Source organism: Bos grunniens, chromosome 21 (genome assembly GCF_055505025.1).
Source record: "Bos grunniens cultivar Pamir isolate PY7600 chromosome 21, Bosgru_T2T1.0, whole genome shotgun sequence".
NCBI lineage: Eukaryota > Metazoa > Chordata > Mammalia > Artiodactyla > Bovidae > Bos > Bos grunniens.
In genome coordinates, this window is record NC_141185.1 from 28,641,481 (window position 1) to 28,653,508 (window position 12,028).

The 12,028-nt window shown below is 42.1% G+C and overlaps 1 protein-coding gene across 20 annotated transcripts in view; it reads left to right on the top strand.

Moving 5' to 3' along the window:
• Positions 1-1,596: 1,596 nt before the first annotated feature.
• The window catches only part of HEATR5A (HEAT repeat containing 5A), a 103,727-nt gene continuing 93,295 nt past the window's right edge, over positions 1,597-12,028 (top strand). For 13 of the 20 annotated variants that reach the window (XR_015149787.1, XR_015149789.1, XR_015149790.1 and 10 more), the window contains exons 1-2: positions 6,189-6,327; positions 8,178-8,244. The gene's annotated coding sequence lies outside the window, so the exon portion shown is untranslated. Of the gene's footprint in view, positions 1,654-2,870; positions 2,958-6,089; positions 6,328-8,177; positions 8,245-8,266; positions 8,382-12,028 lie in introns of those variants that run through there. The other 7 variants (XM_086363737.1, XM_086363736.1, XM_086363740.1 and 4 more) reach the window with 7 other exon arrangements.

Genomic DNA, 12,028 nt, shown 5'->3' on the forward strand with positions numbered 1-12,028 from the left:
TGTTGCTGCTTGGTCCTCCCTCTTTCCACTGAAACCTTCTGGTCCTGCTGTTTACTTCTTCAGGGTCACAGTCTCCCTGTCTTCCGAGGTGAAAACTCTATGAAAGAAGTAGCCAGAAGAGATCTCCAGGATTTTCTCTCCCATCTCAGGATACAGCATTCAACATGGACTTCCTAAAGCCTGTTTCCTTGTCTTTCTAATGAAAGCCAGAGGAATGACTCCTAACCATGAGATTTTATTTATTTATTCATTCATGGCCATGAGGCCTGTGGGATCTCAGTTCTCTGACCAAGAACGGAACCTGCGCCCTCACAGCTGTGGAACCGGCTGCCTTCCACAGCTGTGGAAGTGCAGAGTCCTAACCACTGATCCACCAGGGAAGTGCCTAACCGTGCGATTTTAAAGTCAGATATGAAGGAAAAGGGTATCATAGCAAACTACAGAACCATTTTAGGTCTTCATTCCTTGCCAGTTATGCCTCCCTATGAGGAGATAAATAGGAGATAGCAGTTTTCCCCCTCAAGTCCATGTGATTGACTGATACCAATCTCATACACAGAAGCTTATGTTTATATGGCCAGTGGTAAGAAAATTACTATGAATACAAATTTGATGTGCCATATGCATATGACTTTGCTTTGACATATGACAGTAACGGTTAAAAGAAAAGCAAATAAGTGAAAATAATTTCATGGAGGTAGCAGGATCCTATCTTTGTTTCTTTGAATTAAAAAAAAATAGTTGTATTTTCAAGGTGATGCTAATAATAAAATTTTAAAATAAATGTATGACTACATACCTGTAAAAGAAAGACTTGTGAAGGTGTTTAACATATCTTATACAGTTTTTAATATATGTGGTACTATATTAAATATAGTGGACAAGATAACAGACAAGGATTCAGAAGACCTGGTTTTAAAATCTTACTTATGGAATCTTGTTCCAAACATAGACAAATTACTTAGCTATCCTGGGGTTTGGTTTCTATTTCTGTTCACTGTGAAGGGATTTTTGAAAGAATAGCAATAGAATATTTGAATTTAAAAATTGGAGAGCTTAGAGATCCTGTAGTACAACATGGTTGTGTTCCAGAGGAGGGAATTGAGGCCCAAAGATACTAACTGACTTGCTTATAAAATATATGCTGGCAACGTTAGGACAAAACCATAAAGTTTATGCACATATAAAACACTATTTCTTAATCTGATCAGAGAATGAGAAGTTGAAAGAGATATTAAGGGTCCTAGTCAAGTATGAACATAATTTGCAGTCGATTCTTATGTAACAGCTGTGTAGTTGCAGATTTGCCTTTGCTCCATCTTCCTGCTCAGAAATACCAACTCTGAATTTAACTGCTTCTTCCCAGATTACCGTTAATCCCTTGTGGCTCAGACAGCAGAGAATCTGTCAGCAATGCTGGAGACCCGGGGTTTGATCCCTGGGTAGGGAAGATTCCCTGGAGAAGGGAATGGCAACCCACTCCAGTATTCTTGCCTGGAGAATTTCATGGACAGAGGAGTCTGGCGGGCTATAGTCCAAGGGATTGCAAAGAGTCTGACATGACTGAGCGACTAACCCTTTCATTTTCACTTTCCAGGTTAGATGGTCTACTATTACCTACTTACCCTCATGGATCAAGGTCTATACTATGTTGTAAGTACTTCTTGGCTGAATGTTTATAGTAGTAGATTCCCTACTGAAGAAAATCCTGTCTGTAGCCAAAAGTTCTTAATAGAAACTTAGTTCTAAAAGTAGTCACAGATTACAGCAAGCTCAGCAGTACATTGACAAATGATGCTTGATAGACCAAAAAGTAGAAAGCTGTATCACAAAAGGCCAGCAGATCTTTTGTTGGAGTGGGAGGTATCAGTGTCATTTTAAGGCTTCAGATCACACTGAAATTGACAGAGTGGAAGCTGTGCCCAACCCATGAGTTTTGTGACATGAGCTTGCCACATGTATACTCCAGTCTCCTTGATGGCTTCATAAATATTGAGGAAACTCTGCTCCCAGGAACACTAGTTCTAAAAGATATTAGTATGCGTTCCTTTAAAATACACACACACACACACACACACACACACATTATATTCCATTGCCAAATAAGAGTGGGAAACACTGCTTGAAATGCAGTCTACTAATATGCCTAATGACTAAGAAACAGCTATAAAATGTTAACATATAGGTTTTCTCAAATTTATTTAAGAATGCCTTTTTTAAAGGAACAATTGTTGACATCTTGAGGAGTACAATCTAGAGCAGGAGTGTAGAGCTTCATGGGTACACAAGAGTCCCATTGTTTGGGTAGTACTGTTCTACTATCATTGAATTTTATACTCTAAGGGATAGAAGCAATCTTAAAGGGTATCTATCATTTCCAGTTTTCCAAATGTATAGTGGTTGGAACCTAGAGTTATAGCAGATGGGTTTGAATAATAAAGCAAGATATCACGTAGCTGGTCAAATGGGTAATTACAGGTTTACTTCTTCATTTTTACATGCACCATTAATCACCAACAATTCTACTTCTAAGAATGCTTCCTTTATTGCGGGGGAAATTATTCCTTTACAGAAAGCAAGAAAATGTAGTATGATGCATTTTAGGATAAGTATAGAGTAAAGGGGCTTCCCTGGTGGCTCAGAGGGTAAAGCGTCTGTCTGCATGTAGGAGACCCAGATTCCATCCCTGGGTTGGGGAGATCCACTGGAGAAGGAAATAGCAACCCACTCCAGTACCCTTGCCTGGAAAATTCCATGGATGGAGGAGCCTGGTAAGCTACAGTCCATGGGGCTGCAAAGAGTCACACATGACTGAGCAACTTCACTTCATAAAGTAAAGAGAAAGTATATAGAAATCTCCCTTCCTTCAGCAGGTAACTGATGAATGCCTTCCGTGTGCCCAGCAGGGACACCCAGTAAGTTGACCAGCTGGAGTAAGTTGGGAGTAGAGAGGTAAGGTAAGTGCCCCAAAATGCTGGCTATCATTTGACAATGGGCAACATGCCAGTTATTTCTATTATATTTTGAATCCTCAGTACACCTCAGAGAGGGAGATGTTGCTCTCATTTGAAAGGGAGGAAACTGAGATATGAAGAAGTTTTCCCTAGGTCAAGCCTACTAAGTGGTAGAATTAGGCTATGAACACGTTACCAGATTCCAAAGCTATATGCTACAAGCTTCATCTTTATTGTGACTTAAAAATCTCAGCTTGAGATTGAACAAAGTATAATAGTATTTAGTTGAGAGGTGAAACATTTCCGTTTGGTTAAAACGAAACTCGTTTTTCAGAATTCTGTCCTTGCTGTTGTCTCTCTTTTTCTCTTTCATTGTATTAGCTGTCCACTCCATGCAGCAAAGTTCTGAATCTAGAGCTCTCATTCTGACCCCTCTCCTATGCTGTAGTCCTTTCTCCATTTCTCCACTGTCACCTCAAATGTGGCGTATTAATAATTAAACTTATTACTTTCTCCGCCTAATTTAATTTTCTTAGTCACTTGGGCTCAAAGTTTGGACCCATCTTTGAATCTTTGGTAAAATTAGTTGTTGGACTCAACGATACTGTTATGTATCCCTTCCAGCTCTAAAATTCTAGTGTTGTTATTCTTGTACCAGATAGTCAAAATGAATCACTTTCTCTGCTTTGGCCCAAGAATAAATAATTTTATGCTCAAACTGTTTTCCAGGATTATTTCTATATCTAACGGAGCATATTCTATTCATCCATTCTTATGCATTCTCAAAGTCCATTTTAAATGCCATATTTCTTTTTTTTTTTTTGAAGATAGATAGCTGCCATTTAATGAACACATACTATGTGCCAAGCACTTGATATATTTTCGCTTATTTTATTTTTAGCCGTGCAGCACATGGGATCTTAGTTTCTCGAACAGGGATTGAACCCAAACCCAAGCATTGGAAGCACAGAGTCCCAACCACTGGAGTGCCAGAGAAGTTCCTAAGTGCCATCTTTCTTTGAGCCTCCCAATTGTACTTCACAGTATTTGCTCTCTCCTTCAGGATCTAGAATATCTTCGTACCTTTCTCAGCATAGTTTACAGTACCCCCCACACAGACACGTGTGTGTGTGTGTGTGTGTGTGTGTGTGTGTATCAAGTGGGAAAAAGAGGATGCCTGGAGGGATGCTTGGTGAGGGATGGAGCCTGAACAGGGTGGGGAGGGCTCGACGACTGGGATGAGGACAGGGTTTGGGAGAACGGGTAAGGAAAGAGAAAGAGGGGCGTGCAGTGGCTAATTTAGGGGTTTCACACCTTAGTGGGGTGAGGGCAGCATCCTCCAAAGGAAGAGATGGCAGCAATGGTGATTACTTAAATACAGGATAGGTGTTCAAACAATAAATATCTGAAAAATAGGATCCAGAATGTTCTCTGTAGTAAAGAGTTACAAATGTGGAAGGGAGGATAAACTATGAATAGAATAAACTATATGATGCTAGATTGGAGGTATTACTGTGAAATACAGGTTTTCAATATATGTTGTTAAAAAAGAAATACAGCTGTAAATGTATATGTAAGTACACATACACAGATGTACTGTATGTGTGTGTTAAGGTACAAATATTCCCTAGCTGGAAAGCCTAAGACAGCCTGAATGGTGATACCCCAGTAATAGTGAGCATGCCTAGTGTTGCCCACTTCTCCTCCTGCCTGAAGTCTTTCCCAGCATCAGGGTCTTTTCCAATCAATCAGTCAATTCTTTGCATTAGGTGGCCAAAGTATTGGAGCTTCAGCTTCAGCATCAGTCTTTCCAATGAATGTTCAGGGTTTTTTGCTTTAGGATTGACTAGTTTGATCTCCTTGCAGTCCAAGGCTCTCAAGGGTCTTCTCCAGCACCACAATTTGAAGCATCAGTTCAGCACTCAGCTTTCTTAATGGTTCAACTCTCACATCCCTGCATGACTACTGGAAAAACCATAGCTTTGACTATATGGGTCTTTATCAGCAAAATGATGTCTCTGCTTTTTAATATGCTGTCTAGGATTGTCATTGGAAGGACTGATGCTGAAGCTGAAGCTCCCAGGCGGCCCTAGTGATAAAGAGCCCACCTGCCAATGTCGGAGAGGTGCTGGTTAGATCGCTGGGTTGGGAAGATCCCTTGGAGGAGGAAATGGCAACCCACTTCTTGCCTGGAGAATCCCATGGATAGAGGAGCCTGGCGGGCTATAGTCAATAGGGTCGCAAAGAGTTGGCCACTAATGAAGTGACTTAGCAAGCAGGCATGTGCTTATTAGGAAGACATATATTTAACCTTCCCTGGTGGTTCAGACAGTAAAGCTTCTGCCTACAATGCGGGAGACCCGAGTTCAATCCCTGGCACAGGAAGATCCTCTGGCGAAGGGAATGGCAACCCACTCCAGTACTCTTGCCTGGGAAATCCCGTGGACAGAGGAGCGTAGTAGGCTATAGCCCATGTGGTCGCAAAGAGTCAGACACGACTGAGCGACTTCAAAGTATTTAGGGACAATGTGGCACCCTCTCAGTAACTTAGATCTCAAATGGTTCGGGAAGGAAAAATGTTCTCTACACTAGAAGAACTTTTGTACGTTTGCGCTTATTTCAAAATAAAAATTGTAAAATCAGATTCAAAATGCTGAGTATACTAGAAAAACTCAATTGACTTGGGGGCCAAGAGGTTTTTATCTCAATTTCTCCCGTGGCTGGGGTGTGTGACCTTAGCCAGGCCCCAGAGTTTCGGGCTGTAAGACTACAAAGCTCTCTAAGGGTCCTTTCCATGTCTACACCCACCCACGTACACTTCCTGCCTGAATTTCTTCAGGCTCTAGTCGTGTTCAGATGCCCGAAGGCTGTCCCCAAGGATTCTGGCTGGCGTTGGAAACAAACAAAAATGGGTGTGGCCAAGCTCTCCAGACTGCAAAGCTGCTGCCCTGGCTTCAACTTGGGCCGCAGTCTCCTTCATCGCTCTTTCGGCGGTGGAGCACTCACGCCTGCCAGAGTGGGCGCTCGATAGCTCGGCGGCCGGCTGGCGGGGCCTCGGATCGGCGGTGCGGTGCGGGGCGGGCTCCCAATCGCTGGCTCCCGCCGCACTCCAGGCTCCGAGCTTTCCGGCCCCGCCCCGCGCGAGCCCCTCCCGCCCCGCTGTCTCGCAGTCGCCGCCGCCGGCGAGTCCCGGTGCTACCCTGCCGCACTGTGTAGCCGATAGAGTGGCTGGGCTGGGACGGGCGCTGAGTCGTGAGGGGACGCCGCGGGTGAGCAGTCGGGAATCCCAGGAGTGAAGGCGGCTCTGGGCGCGAGGGGGCGGTGTCCGGGCTGCCTGCCGGCGGGGAAGAAACACACCCCGGGGGCCTGCACCGTGAGTTGAGCTGCTTGGGGGTGCGCGGGGTGGTCGCGGCAGCCAAGAGGTGGAGGAAGTTGGGACCCCGGGAGCAGGAACAGGTCGAAGGATTAGGTGTCCTGGTCGAAGGGGCCGGAGCCCGCCGAGGAGGGGATGTACAGGGGCGCGGGGAAGGCCGAATTGCCAGTGCAGTCGGTCCTTCTTCCTGGGCTCTGGGAAAGTGTGTTTCACCCGAGCACAACAGGTAGGCGTGGACTCTGGCCTCGCAGGCTGGAGCCCCCGGGCGTGCGAAGAAGGTCGGAAGGTCGGAGCCCGCCTAGCTGGCGCGCCGCTCCCCGGATCCGCCCTAGCGGCGCCCGCAACGTCGGGGGTTGGCTCGGAGCGGGGCCCCAACCCGGGCTTCGGGCGAGGTTCTCCGGACGCCCGCGAGCAACCCTAGAGGCGGGTTTCCTGAAGCAGTAGAGACTGGATACTGGATAGTCTTTCGCAAAGAAAGCGAGCCTTTGCTGGGCTAGCTTTTGCTTAGTACAAGGAAACATTTCTTAACCCTGCTCTCGGTCAGCACAGCGTCATTGCAAGGGATTGTAAAGTCTTTGGAAACTTTTAAGAAGCGCTTTATGATACTAGTCACAGTAATGCATACCTCTGGCAAGATGATTTTCATAACAGTCAAGTCAAATAATGTCTGTCAGATGATTTGAGCTCTTTTATGAAAGGTCATAATTATACATTCTTTTTCCGTGCAGTCATTTATTCAGCAAATATTCAGCGCCTTTTATGTTCAGGCTGAGCGCCCTTAAGGACCTTAGAGAGTAGAAAAGACGTTAAAAGGAGGGAAAAGGGGGACCCGTAAGTATGGTTCAGAACTTTGTCAGAGAAAATACTCTGAAGAGATTAAAGTGGAAAGAAAGCAGAAGTGTCCTTGAAGCTGGGCATTAGGCGGATGGGGAAAGGAGAATTGTCCTGTTTCGCAAACATTTTAGAAAGTATGTCTTTAAGAAAATGATTTTAGATCAGTATTGAAGCCGATGGTTATCTTACATTTTAAACACCATGGATTTTTTTTTTTTTTCCCTTTAATGAAATGGGTAGCAGGCAGGGTTTATAACATAAGAATAGGGACAGTTGGAAAAAGTAGTTATTTATATAGAGAGCTTTAGTGCTACAAGCCTCCTGAATTGACAACAGACCTGAATTTTAGCTTAAGCGCCTCCACTACTGTTATGGATGTTAGCTTACTTTTCTCTTCTTTTCGTCTTTATATCTTTATGACTTTAGTAACAGAAAATACATAGCCAAACTAAAATTTTGAAAAATTGCCCAAATAATACATTCTCTAAGAAGAAAAATTAAAAAATTTTTGTCTTTAGGCAATGCACATATCTTCCTTTCTTCAGCTTTATTTCAAAAAGAGGACTGAGACAGTTTATAATCTTAAGACTTCACTGAATCTTCTTTCATTAACTATCCATAGTATAGTTAATGGGTTTGAACAGCCCTTAAGTGGGATCTTAGTCCTCTCACGTAAAAGCATTTCTGCATTTTAAGGAGAGTGCCAAAACTGGGAAACTGTTATTAAATTTCATTTAAGAAAAGAATTAACTGAGGCCTGAGGAATTAGTAGAGATTTGTTTGTATCATTTAATAGAATCTTTTGTCTAGTTGTAGTATTAAATTCGTTGAAATTACACTAGGGGTCAGTAATTGGCAGGCAGATCCAGCCTGCTGCCAGTTGTTATAAAGTTGTACTGGAACATAACCACACTCTTTTATCTATTTATAGCTGTTAATGTGTTGTTTATGAGTAGTTGTGATAGAGACTGTGTGGTCCATATAGCCTAAAGTATTTACTCTCTGGTCTTTTACAGGAAAGAATTGCTGACACTGGACTAGAACTCTACAAACTCTTAGTCACTGTATCTTTTGTGAGAGGAAGTAGGTTAAGTTCAGTTTTTATTATTTTTCTTACTTTTTTAGTTGTGTCAGGTGGACTACTGCATCCTATAAATGCTTCTGGATCCTAGATGTGTAATGTTGGGAAAAGGTCATGGCTTTTCAGTCATAATTACCTAGTAAGTTTTAATTTCAGCATTTCTCGCCTTTTGGAAGGCTAGAGAAAGGGAAGGATTTTTGTGTGTTTCTAACAACTTTATAACTTCTACTTTTAATTTGGATCTGGTGTGGACTTTTTTAATTTAGTAAGCTCTTTTTAAGGTATTTCTGTTTTTCACAAATAACAGTTATTTTTACTTGAACATTTTTTTTTTTACTATGAATCTAGTGACATTGATTCAAAGACTAGACAGAAAATTATTCACAGTGTAACAGCATGAAGTCAAAGATATATCTACAGTAAGACCCAATGGGAAATTGGAACCCTTGAAACAGACACACAGCAGATTGAAATTGGAGCATATTGTTCTGAATCATGTTTGAACTTCTTTTTTTTAATAGTAACAACTTAAAAAATAAGTATTTCTAGAAAAGAAACATAGTCATAAGCTAAACTAAGTCACTTCAGTCGTGTCTGACTCTGTGCGACCCCATAGATGGCAGCCCACCAGGCTCCCCCGTCCCTGGGATTCTCCAGGCAAGAACACTGGAGTGGGTTGCCATTTCCTTCTCCAGTGCATGAAAGTGAAAAGTGAAAGTGCATAATGTTATGTTTATGCTGCATAAGAAATTAGAACTAATTATGTGACAGGAAAGAATGTAAAGTTGTGTGAGGTGGTATTTAAGTATTAAAGCAGAGTATATACTTTTGCCAATTTTGAAACCATGGTTCTAACTTCTCTAAAATATTTTATATATGTACTTCTTTCCTAGTTTATGCTTCTCTATGGATATATTACAACATCTATCTATATTCTTTTCTGTTGCACTTGTAGATTTCTGTATGTTGAATTTATGCATGTTTTTGTGTATTAAATATATAGTCAAAACATTACCTCACTTATTCCATACATTTTTATGTAAGTAAAATTATTAGGAAGTTGAAATTACCCATTGAAAAGCACAAAATTTTTTAAAAGATATTTTGGGAGGAAATCTGAAAAGCAAAAAAAGAAAAAAGAAGCATATACAGGTACAGAATCCCTTAAGCTTAATTACAGAGTCCAAAAGGCACTTTTCTTAACTCATTTGGCAGCAGAACATGACCTGACCTGATAGGAAGCTGTTTATAGTCATTATTTATCCTACCTTTATGTGAATATGTTTATATTTTGCTGCAGAAATATCAGTGAATTTGATTGTGGAGTGCTGCCTGAGACGAGCTGGGGGTTAGAAGTAATAGATGATGTGTTCACTATATTACTTGGGTGGATGTGATGATGGCAGCCGGAAAACAAGGGAATAATGGAGTTGTTCCAGAGAGCTACACTTGTGAAGTTAAGAGCCCAGTTAGGCATCTGGCAGGGAGTCTGCTAAAACAAAACAAAACAAAACAAAAAACCCTCAGGTAGGGCCCCAGGAAGATCAGAACTGTGGCTAAATTCTGGGCTAGGCACTTTATAAGATATGTTGTAAATTAGAAGTGGGAACCATGAAGAAAAGCCAAGATGTCAGACCATAGTGGGAATAAGGGTGACTCTGAGTGCTCACCAGGATAAAAGCCATGAAATGAACAATTAGAAGGGGGAAAAGGAGGGGATTCTAAAGCAGGTAGGGTCTAATGACTAAAGTAGGAAGTCCTCAGTAGCAGATTACTTGAGCACAAATACAGTGATATTTTGGAAAACTGAGCAAGGATTCCTCTGCTCAGCTGGAGGAATACTGGCATCTTACGCACTTTGCTCTTGAACTAAGTATCCCCATATTGCCTGCTTTTTAAAGTGTCTATATTAAATAGTATTTTGGTCTCTTCCATTACTGTTAGCTGCCTGCTTCAACTTCTTCATGCTCTCAATTAGTCTGCTCCTTCGCTTTTAATATGGGGCTCTACCCCACTCCAACTAGAATCCAGATAGCTGGATTATTAGTCATGTCTAGACTAAACTAAGAGTCAGCAGGCCCCGAGAGACAAGAAACTTATGTCAGTAAAGTTGATGATCTTTGAAACAGTTAATTGCTATGTATCTTTTTTTTAACTTTTTTGTTTGTTTGTTTTTTACTTCTTATTACTGAATTCTTTACTAGGTACCAAGTAGTGAGATTGCTTAGGTAGTGACTTTCAGATGAGTGTGGTGGGAGACATTAGAGTAAAATTTCTCTTTTAAAACTTGCCTTCTGGCACTGCAAAGTGTCCAGAGTGATATCTTTCTTCCCAGGGGGAGGTGGAAGAGTTGGTTTGTGGAATGAAGAGTGAAAAAATTGTCAAGAATAACCAAGGACTAAGCTAACACTGTTAGTCGCTCAGTTGTGTCAGACTCTCTGTGATCCCATGGAGGAGCCCACCAGGCTCATGGAATTCTCCAGGCAAGGATACTGGAGTGGATAGACCTCCCCTTCTCCAGGAGATCTTCCCAACCCAGGGATCGAACCCAAGGCTCCTGCATTGCAGGCAGATTCTTTACCATCTGAGCCACGAGGGAAGACTAACGGTGTTAGTGTTAGTTACTTAGGGATTTGCTGTCTTGGTGGGAAGGGCCCTCTGGAAGTTGATGTCTCTAGTACACCTCACATTTTATCAAAAAGCCTCGAAGTACTGGAGACCTAAGTGGATAGTGAACTGATAAGAGAAAACAAAGTTATAAAGGTTAAATGCTTCAGTGGGCGTGGTAGTAACTGTCAGTGATTAGAAACTGTATGAAGAGTACATGAAGTAGTTGAAGGAGCATGGACATTGAAACTAGACAGATGTAGGCGTTACCTTCTTTCTTCTACTTCTTTCTTCACTTAAATCTTGGACAGATTTCTTAATTCTTTATCCTCATCTGTAAAATAAGGATGATAATATCTGAGTTTTAGTATTAGGGAAGGGTTTCCCTGGTAGCTCAGTTGGTAAAGAAATTGCCTGCAGTGCAGGATACCCGGGTCCAATCCCTGGGTCAGGAAGATCCCCTGGAGAAGGAAATGGCAACTCACTCCAGTATTCTTGTCTGGAGAACCCCATGGACAGAGGAGCCTGGTGGGCGACAGTCCATGGAGTCTCGAGAGACAGACATGATTTAGTGACTCAACTACCACAGTAGTAGGGAGATTCAATGAGATAGTGAATTAAAAGGTTCTAGTAAGGAAATCCTGAAGAAATGTTAAGTCTCTTTTCCTATCATTGCCTTGTTAGAGTTGGTTCTGCTGCTCAGCCCCCTGCGCCCTTCCCACCATACTTCCTTTTACCCTCTAAGGTTTTCTCTTTTTTAATCTGGAGGGAGAATGCCAGAGCTAGGCTACGCCAGAGGCCTCTTCTGGCAGCCTCCTTCACTGAATCCAGCTTCTGCCATTCTTCTCATCCTTAGTAATAATCTGCAGCACTTGAGGAAAAACGGGAGGAAGGCAAAGGAAATTGCATACCTACTTCTGGCCCTTTCTTACCTCACTTTATCCATTTCTGTATAACTCCTGTTTCTTTCCTACTCCATTCTAGCTTCTCTGTCTTATAGGATGTGCTCCTTAATCAGTTCTTGGAGTTGAGTGAATCTGCCTTTCCAACTGATTTGTATTATGCCGTGATAAGCAGGTTTCACAGCATTTCTACCACATTTGCAGGAAGTATTTGAATCTAGGTACACTGAATGTATTTTCATTATATTGTAAAACAGGTTATTAGTGCTGTGTGCCT